This window comes from Danio rerio, chromosome 20 (assembly GCF_049306965.1).
Source record: "Danio rerio strain Tuebingen ecotype United States chromosome 20, GRCz12tu, whole genome shotgun sequence".
In the NCBI taxonomy this organism is placed as follows: domain Eukaryota; kingdom Metazoa; phylum Chordata; class Actinopteri; order Cypriniformes; family Danionidae; genus Danio; species Danio rerio.
The window spans coordinates 20563188-20572172 of record NC_133195.1 but is presented as its reverse complement, the minus strand read 5'-3'; the positions used below and the strand labels follow the sequence as shown (position 1 = coordinate 20572172).

Below are 8985 nucleotides of genomic sequence, written 5' to 3'. Positions count from 1 at the left end.
CGTTCCAGGATGTCCTACGTCTTCCGTTTTTTGCAGTTTTTGTTTTTGCGAATCCACCAGAGGCTGCTGTGTATGTTTTTTCGGATCTAAAATTTTTCTCGCGAGTGCCATTCACGCCTTCTCTTCTCATGCAAATCCATCAGAGGACGCTGTCGACTGACTCACTGACTGATACTTTCACCCTACTTCTTCCTTAAAACCAACTGATAGTGTTTTAAAAAGCACTGATTGAACAGCGCCCACCCATTTCCTTAAACCCAACCGACAGTGTTTTCAAAGGCAATACAGAAAAAGAACAGCCCTCTTGGCAGCCTGATTTTCACCACGTTGTCAGATTTTACCACATTCTAACCCTGTTATTTATTTGTTTATTTTATTTTTTTACTTTTTTGTCTTATCTACTCTCTGGATCTGTTCTTCGCCAGACTTAAATCCTTTCCTCATGGTCAACTCTGCTCAGTGTCTCAAATCCTCTGACGTACACGGCGAACCACGGCGTCCATACAGAGGTAAGCGTTTGGCTGGTAAAGGCATTATACCATCCTATAGCATTTATTGTAAAGACAAAATGCAGCCGTACGTTCCTCTGGCTAAATAATTTGCGATTTTCAGCAATGTTTATAGAGCTATGTTCCATCCATCCATCCATTTGTCTGTCTGTCTGTCTGTCTATCTATCTACCAACAGTCTAATAATTTTGTACGGCAGACTAATTAAACAGTTGCATTCACCCCATCGCCTGTACCCTACCCTGATTTCACCAAGCAGGACATGTTCCTGGATTAACATCAGCCAATTAGAATTTAAAGATATGTTCATTGTTTATTTTAAGTTCAGGCTAACGGTTAGGAAAACACACTTCTACATAACTATTATCCAACCATTATTTACCTCTGATTTTGGGAATAGTTTACAGTAATGTTTGGGTTTAGGGGTAGGGAATAGATATGAATTACACTTTCGAACAAAAATGATGTTCCAGGATCAACAAAGATGTTAAGATCGCATCATACTTGGCAAAATCATGATGTGCTCTGCTGTATATGCAATATCATGAGATGATCCAGTTTGAATGCAAACAAAGTACAAAGCATTTGAGCCAACAGAACCAATCGTTCAGGCAGCCAAACATTTGTCAGTTTGTTTTAAAGATGAAAGCCTTTCACAGACTATTTCACAAACTATGTCTGTCTTTCTCTCTCTCTCTCTCTCTCTCTCTCTCTCACACACACACACACACACACACACACACACACCCTTGGCCTTTCTACCTGATTTTCCCTGAACTGTCCCTCAGTCTGAAAACACTGTTGAGAAAAAAAGACATTAATTCGTTTATCAAAGCCACATTCTCTTATGTGATATCACACTCCTCTCCTTTTATCCACCTCTCCAGGCAGTCCCAAAACTGTGTGTGTGTGTGTCTGTGAGAGGGCTGTTTATCTCCAGCATCCTGTGATATCTCTCAGTGTGTGTGTGTGTGTGACAGAGAGAGACAAAATTAGTCTCGTAAACACACTGGACCAAATGACATGTCCTCACACACTTTTATCTAGAACTCATTATCTGTTGCGCACACACACACACACACACACACACACACACACACACACACACACACACACACACACACACACACACACACACACACACACACACACACACACACACACACAGGACCTCAGCCCCCCACCCTCATTGATCAGGGTGTTTGTTGGCATGTCTGATGTTTTATTCATTGTAGATTTACAGTGTGTTCGCAGAGCTGTGGAGAGGGAACTGATTTTATGCTGATAGCTTTTGATGAGACAGAGCCTCTGCGCGAATACATTCTCTTCGGCAGGGCTGACTGGGCTTAACCGACCCCGTCTGTTAATGCCCTGTGACTGTATGTTAGATTAGACCTGGCCGGCGCTGTATCAAAGTTCAATACTCCATTAGTTTTGTTTATAAGCATTGGGCCTGCGCCATTATTGAGGTCAGATTGTGTTTTGTAGAAGTCGCTCAAACCAATCAGAAAGCGGAGTGATTTATAGTGAACTTCTCACCTGTGGGGAAGGAGGTAAATATTCCACCCACAGCACGGCATCACGCGCTCATGCAAACGCCCGCAAGCACACGCATATACAGTCGAGCGCAAACAAAACACGGCTCTTTTAATCTCCATTACGTATCTGAGAACCACAAACAAGAGGCAGACAAACACACAGGCGTTTGAAATGTCATCCCTTCAGGGAGCGCTTTTGTGTTGGAGAAAGAAATACGGAGAGATCTGTTTTGTATGTCACACTGTAAACGCCCTTGACACAACCTCTGAAAATCCAGCATGGTTAATTAAAACCTTTATCTTGAAATAAAAACACAAGGATTACTGCAGCTTTATAGGCTACAGTTCTGTTTGTGATAATGAGAGCTGGGGATACTGTACATATTCTCTCTTATTACATAAATACTCACATCATGAATATGTATGTATATATATATATATATATATATATATATATATATATATATATATATATATATATATATATATATATATATATATATATATATGTGGACTCGTAATTTTACACTAGGTGGTTATATATTCATACAATTTGGAATTTTTATGATATTTATTTGGCATTGATATTTGTCAGACATTGTAAATGAAAAAAATGCTTGTTTGATCACAATTAAGGTTAGGGTTGCTAAAATCTGCAGTTTCCAATGTACTTTTACAAATATTTTTGTTTTACAAATGTATCATTTTTTTTATCATTGGTTTCTAATCAAATGAACTGACCAAATTTGTCTAATTTAATAACATTTAATTTTTTAAAAAACATTTTATTATTTGTTTTTTTTATTTATTTAATTTCATAATTAATTAATTTTTTTAATATATTTAGTTTTTTTTTTTTAAAAACATTGATATTGTTGGAAAATAAAAATAATAATAATAATAATAATAATAATAGTAATAATAATGGGTGAGGTGGTGGCGCAGTGTGTGGCATAATCACCTCACAGTAGGAAGGTCGCTGATTCGAGCCTTGGCTGGGTCAGTTGCCATTTCTGTGTTGAGTTTGCATTTTCTCCCTGTGTTCGCGTGGGTTTCCTCCGGTTGCTCCGGTTTCACCCCACAAGTCCAAAGACATTTGGTATAGGTGAATTAGGTAAGCTAAATTTACCGTAGTGTGTGTAAGGTTGACTGTGTATGTGTGTTTCCCAGTGATTGGCTGCAGCTGGAACGGCATCCGCTGCGTAAAACGTGCTGGATAGGTTGGCGGTTTATTCTGCTGTGGCGACCCCAGATTAATAAAAGGACTAAGCCGAAAATGAATGAATGAATGAATAATAATAATAATAATAATAATAATGATAATAATAATAATACTTAACTAAGAAATAGTATATTTCTGTTATAATTTCTTCAAGTTAAAGGTGTAGTAGGTGATTGTCTTTAGAAACATTTTTTTGTTGTGCTGGTTTAAAGTCTCTTTATAGTCCAATTGTAAAGATTACAGTAAATGATCTAATTGTGTTTATATGTATTTTTATATTTTGGGTAAGGCATAAAACTAAAAAATGTTCATCCAATTAAATTTTGTCGGGCCGCCATCTTCCATAATTCCGATAAGTAGCTCAAACTGCCTGTCAACAAAAGCAGATTTGGGCTTTTGCACATCTCCTTTCACGCATATCTGCTATGAGCGCCGCGCGTGCACGACTAGATGAGAGTCGCGCATTCACGACACATGCACTCGAGACTGTCACGGTCGCGGCAAAATTAAATGCTGAATTAAAATTTTATTTTTTAAAATCCTGAATCAGTTACTTTTGCACGCTGGAGGAAGGACGACACCATGGCTGAAGTATTTCTGTTAGACAGGTAATGTTCTGTTTTAAAACTCTTTTAACTTCACGCAAAGCAGATGTTGTTGTTACAAATGGGTTATGCAGAGACGTGTTGTTCAGCCACTGAAATCTCCCTGTGAAAGATTGATGTGAGTATTTTCAGTTTTATAAGGTCCTTTTACCGCGTCCATAATGTAGATATATATTTAGTTTAACAACAAAACATCAACAAATAGCGCTACTCCACCTAACCTGCTTTATTGAGCTGAAGTTGCTTATATATTTACATTGGTTCATTTCTGAACAATGACAGCCTGTGACGCGCTACCTATATTGTTTATCATGCTACTCTAAATATTCACTCTGAAATAGCATGTTAAGTGTGGCTTAGTAATAAGTGAAATTGCACGCCCCAGGGCCAACCACTACATACACTTCTGGCGAATGACATGAACTAATGGGTTGTCAGCTGTCGTGTGACTCGCGTCGCGGTGGGCGCGTTCGCGATATTAGGAGGCGTAGCTTTGAAACACAGTCCCTCCTCTGCCGTCCAAAGCTAATATGCTAAACGACTAGCATTTTGGCAGATCACCTACTGCACCTTCAAACTAAACTTTCCTCTTGCTATGTTGAAGTGAAGATTGGAGTGAATAGTTGACAGTATTTTTTATGGGAAAAAGGATATAGCAAAAAGCTTGTGAAGTGACCCTCTCAAGTTTTCAGTTTCCAGTAGATGTGTAAATTCAAGTGAAATGTCCTTATATATTCAGACAGCAGATACTGAAAACCAGTAGCCTGTTTGATGTAACCTGTTAGATTGTACCTTTAAATGCAAATAAGTTATTTCTTCCTGCCCACCGTTCCGACATGCGCATCTCCTTCTCCTGCGTCATATCAGATAAACAGCACAGTGACAGACAGACAGACAGACAGACAGACAGATAGACAGACAGAAACAAATGAAGTAGAGACACAGTTTCTCAAAATTTATTTTATGTATTTCTTGTGGAATTTATTCAAGCTTTCTGCAACGATGAATGAATAACACAAATGCAAGTTAATATCCACTGCTGTATGGATATCTGTTATGCTATTGTACAAAACAAACCTGATTTGATGTCCACAAACCCGGACTCCTGTTATGTGATTGAAGCATCGTTGTTTAGAGATTTGCTGACACTATGCAGCTCTGGTGATCCCAGTGGTTATGAATTACATAACAATTTACAGTTTTTTCCTTAATACAAACATGCACTGTTTAAAAACATTTTAAACTAGTAAAAACTTGCAATGTTTCTTTGCAAATACTGTCTTGTGAACATGATTATACGCGTTACTATGGAGACTAGTTAATACTTCCCTGTCAATCAATTTCGATGGGTGGGAAAAATTGCACTGCCAAGTCATGTTCCAGTGGGACTTAAAATCACTGGGATTTTGTTCCTATATCAACATTGTGAATTATTAAAAATATTTAAAGCGTTTTTATGTTTTTTTAAAGTGTTTATATCACTCCAATATATGGACATGCTAATGCTGTACCTACACACAGTTTTGTACAAACAGCTTCCAAAAGTTGTTTTTGCATGATCAGAGTCCTTTTAATGTTATTTGTTTAACCATAAATGCCAATCTAGTAAAGAATCCTTTATTTTTAGAATGAATGGTTGTAGAATAGTTTGAGTTGTGACATTTGTTCACAAATGTCTATTTGTATTTACTGTAGTCATTTTAGTACATCATTTTTGGAAACATTATCATTTTCTTCTCAATGTAATCTACTGTTAAAGTTGAAATGAAACACTCAGTCAAGTTTACATTATTCAATACATTGGTTTTCACTATAATGAAAAAAATAAACAAACTCGACTAAAGTAACCATTTAGAAGAAAACAGCATGTTTTACTATAGGCTTTAGGGCAAGGGTACCGCCATCATAGAATGATGCTTTTTCTGACGTCACGAGGTTGGTTCTGTTTCCTCAGCTAAACAGATACAGTGGAAGTAATGGACTGAACACAGAGATTGCACAGCCTAATTTAATCCAATGGTTGAAGTTGTGGACGTTGTGTCTAATATGTATGTATATATAAAATATTCATACGTTTTCTATTTTTCTTTTTTTTAATACCTTTTGTTTGAAGCAATTTGGTCTACTCTCTCACACTGCGGGGCAGCACTTGTCTGACGACCGGATTTACATTCAGACTAATGCAACGAATAAAGCACATGACTTCATGTTTTACTAAGTCGGTCTTTGTTGATTATGTCCAGACTTATTCGATCAATTCGATCTCTCAACCTGTATGAAGGACATAAAAACCTGTGTTTTGAAAAACTTACTTTGATTTGAACATGAACAGATGTGAACAGTTGTAGTAGTGAAAAGTGACCTGCCCCCATTGTGTCAGCGCTGAACCTTGTTTAAACCATGGTTGAAATCCAGACAGACAGTCAGGCAGCGTACAGAGAGTAGACCAAAGTGCATCAAACGATTTGTAATTAAAAGGGGGAAAAAAGAAAAGTAGAATAAATATATGTTTATATATATATATTATATACAGTTAAGGTCAGAATTATAAGCCCCCATTTAATTTTCCCCCCAATTTCTGTTCAACAGAGAGAAGATTTTTTCAACAGATTTCTAAACGTAATAGTTTTAATAACTCATTTCTAATAAATGATTTATTTTATCTTTGCCATGATGACAGTACATAACATTTGACTAGATATTTTCAAGACACCTCTATACAGCTTAAAGTGATATCTAAAGGCTTAACTAGGTAAATTAGGTTTACTAGGCAAGTTAGGGTAATTAGGCAAGTTATTGTATAATGATGTTTTTTTTTCTGTAGATAATCAAAAAAGAAATTAGCTTAAAGGGGGCTAATAATTTTGACCTTAAAATGGTGTTTAAAAAATTTAAAACTGCTTTTATTCTAGCCGAAATAAAAAAATAAGACTTTCTCCAGAAGAAAAAATATTATCAGACATACTGTGAAAATTTCTTTGCTCTGTTGAACGTCATTTGGGAAATGATGTTTTTTGTTTTTTAAATTCATTAAAAATGAATTTTTTAAAAAAGTAAAAAAATTCAAAGGGGGCTAATAATTCTGACTTCAACTATATATAGCTGGTATTTGCAACAGTTACAAACCCACAAATTCATGCATTGGGTTAAATTAGGCTGTCCAGCCTCTGTGTTCAGTCCATTACTTCCACTGAATGTTCAGCTGAGGGTACAGAACCAACCCTGTGACGTCAGACACATCGATATTCCAAGATAGCGATTCCCTAGGTCTAAAAATTTGCCATTTTGTTCAAAATTAAAGTTGATATGCTCCAAAACACATCAAACTATAGGGCCAATAGTGTTTTGCAACAAGTGATATCACCAAGTACTGGTCTGACATGAACAATACAGTGAATAATACGATGAACAATTTTTATTCTTTGTTAATGATCCAGGTGAACAGATAACTTTGAAAATGTTTTGTGCAACTTTGCAAAGGAAAAACACCTTTTTTTTTGTATATCAGTGCTCTTTTAGAAACTGTTTTGGATGACAATTGTTAACCCCAGATGACATACATGATGTACTTTGAGATACATAAAAGTGTCCACTTACCTGATCGAGATGACAGATAAAAGCAGAGCCTCTGACAACAGAGATGTGTAACCGGAGAATTCTGTGAATGACAAATCAAAAAAGAAAAGCAGTGTGATTAATTTAACAATCAAGTGGGATTCTGTAACTGGGGAAATCTACGATATAACAGCACCAAATAATTAATACACTTCGCATATCTCATTCACACAGAACATGAACTTAACAGAGGCTTAACAGAGAGCATAATCATCACAGTAGGCACGTTACTTCGTTCAACAAGACTGAGAGTGGAGCCACACTGAGAAATGAAAACCGTGCACAGAAATGGAAGCAGCGAATAAACATTTTGTGACATCCATCAGTGGACAAGAGGAGCAGAGGAAAATAATCACCGAAGTTTAGCACTAGAGGGCAGCAGGATTGTGGGATTGTGTCAATAGGACTTGCCATTCATATTGAGATGAAAAGAGAAACGAGAACTTTTCCTTCTTTTACAGCTCACTGCCTGAACAACTTAATTACCGCCACTTCTCTTTACCTGAGGGGCTTTGTGTGCATGAAGAATCAGTGCATGTGTGTTTGTGCTCTGATGCTCCATCAAAACATGTTCATCAAACCTACACTGCTTATCTAGCGTATTTGTTAATACATTTTTTATAATTTCTCCCATTTTTATGAAGGTATCAGTTGTCAGTCAAAGACAGCGTTCTGTCTGTCACAGTACAAAGCACAAAAGGTGGATGAGAAGCGTAGTCTGAGGTGTAGAAATCTCCCAGTCTTACAGCTGGCCTTTTCTGATGTCTGTTCTCCTAGTTCTCTTCATATCTGCAGGGCAAGAGTCGACTCTATATAGTCCATGGCTTATTAATATTCCATACGGTTCTGAACCTGCTTCTCCCAATTCATATTCAATCACTTCTTTTATTAAAAAGAAATCCAGTGTTTAATGTTTAACTCTGTTCCTCTAATGTACATTTCTAGCATGATTTTCAGAAGACATCCACTCAAATGTCGCTCAGTGAAATTAAAGTAGCCTGTATGTATCAAAAAATCTTGTCAGGTATTTTTTTGAACAATAATCATTTGATGTTTCATATTAAAATTTCTATTTATGGATCCTTTTGCAAAAACAAAATATTAATTAATAGAGTTTTTTTTACATTTCTGGGTTTCTCAGTAGCAGAAGGCATCATAGTTGGATAAACAAATCGCAGTGAATTGGACAGTACAACAAATCTTTTTTTTTTTTTTACCATCCCATTTGCTGAAATAATAAAAGAAAAACTTCTTGATGGTGTTACCAAGACTTTCAGAAAAAGCAAAAAATAAATAAATTAAATTAAATAATAATAATAAAAAAATAAAATAAAATAAAATAATAAAAAATAGTGTGAGACTGATGACGGCAGCCAGAGGAAAGAATATCGTCAAATTTACTCTCAGCCCTATAGACACTGCATCACAAACACTTCGCATAGGGGTAATATAATACATTCATAAATGCATATAAATGGTTATACGAGATTCATATA

The 8985-nt window shown here is 36.2% G+C and overlaps 1 long non-coding RNA gene across 2 annotated transcripts in view; it reads right to left on the bottom strand.

Annotated features, from left to right (window-relative positions):
- Positions 1-4652: 4652 nt before the first annotated feature.
- The window catches only part of LOC110438169 (uncharacterized), a 225455-nt gene continuing 221122 nt past the window's right edge, over positions 4653-8985 (bottom strand). Inside the window, exons 4-5 of one of the 2 annotated variants that reach the window (XR_012396383.1) lie at positions 7472-7532; positions 4653-4727 (exon numbers count right to left, since the gene is read on the bottom strand). This is a non-coding gene — a long non-coding RNA (uncharacterized lncRNA). Of the gene's footprint in view, positions 4728-7462; positions 7533-8985 lie in introns of those variants that run through there. The other variant, XR_012396384.1, reaches the window with a different exon arrangement.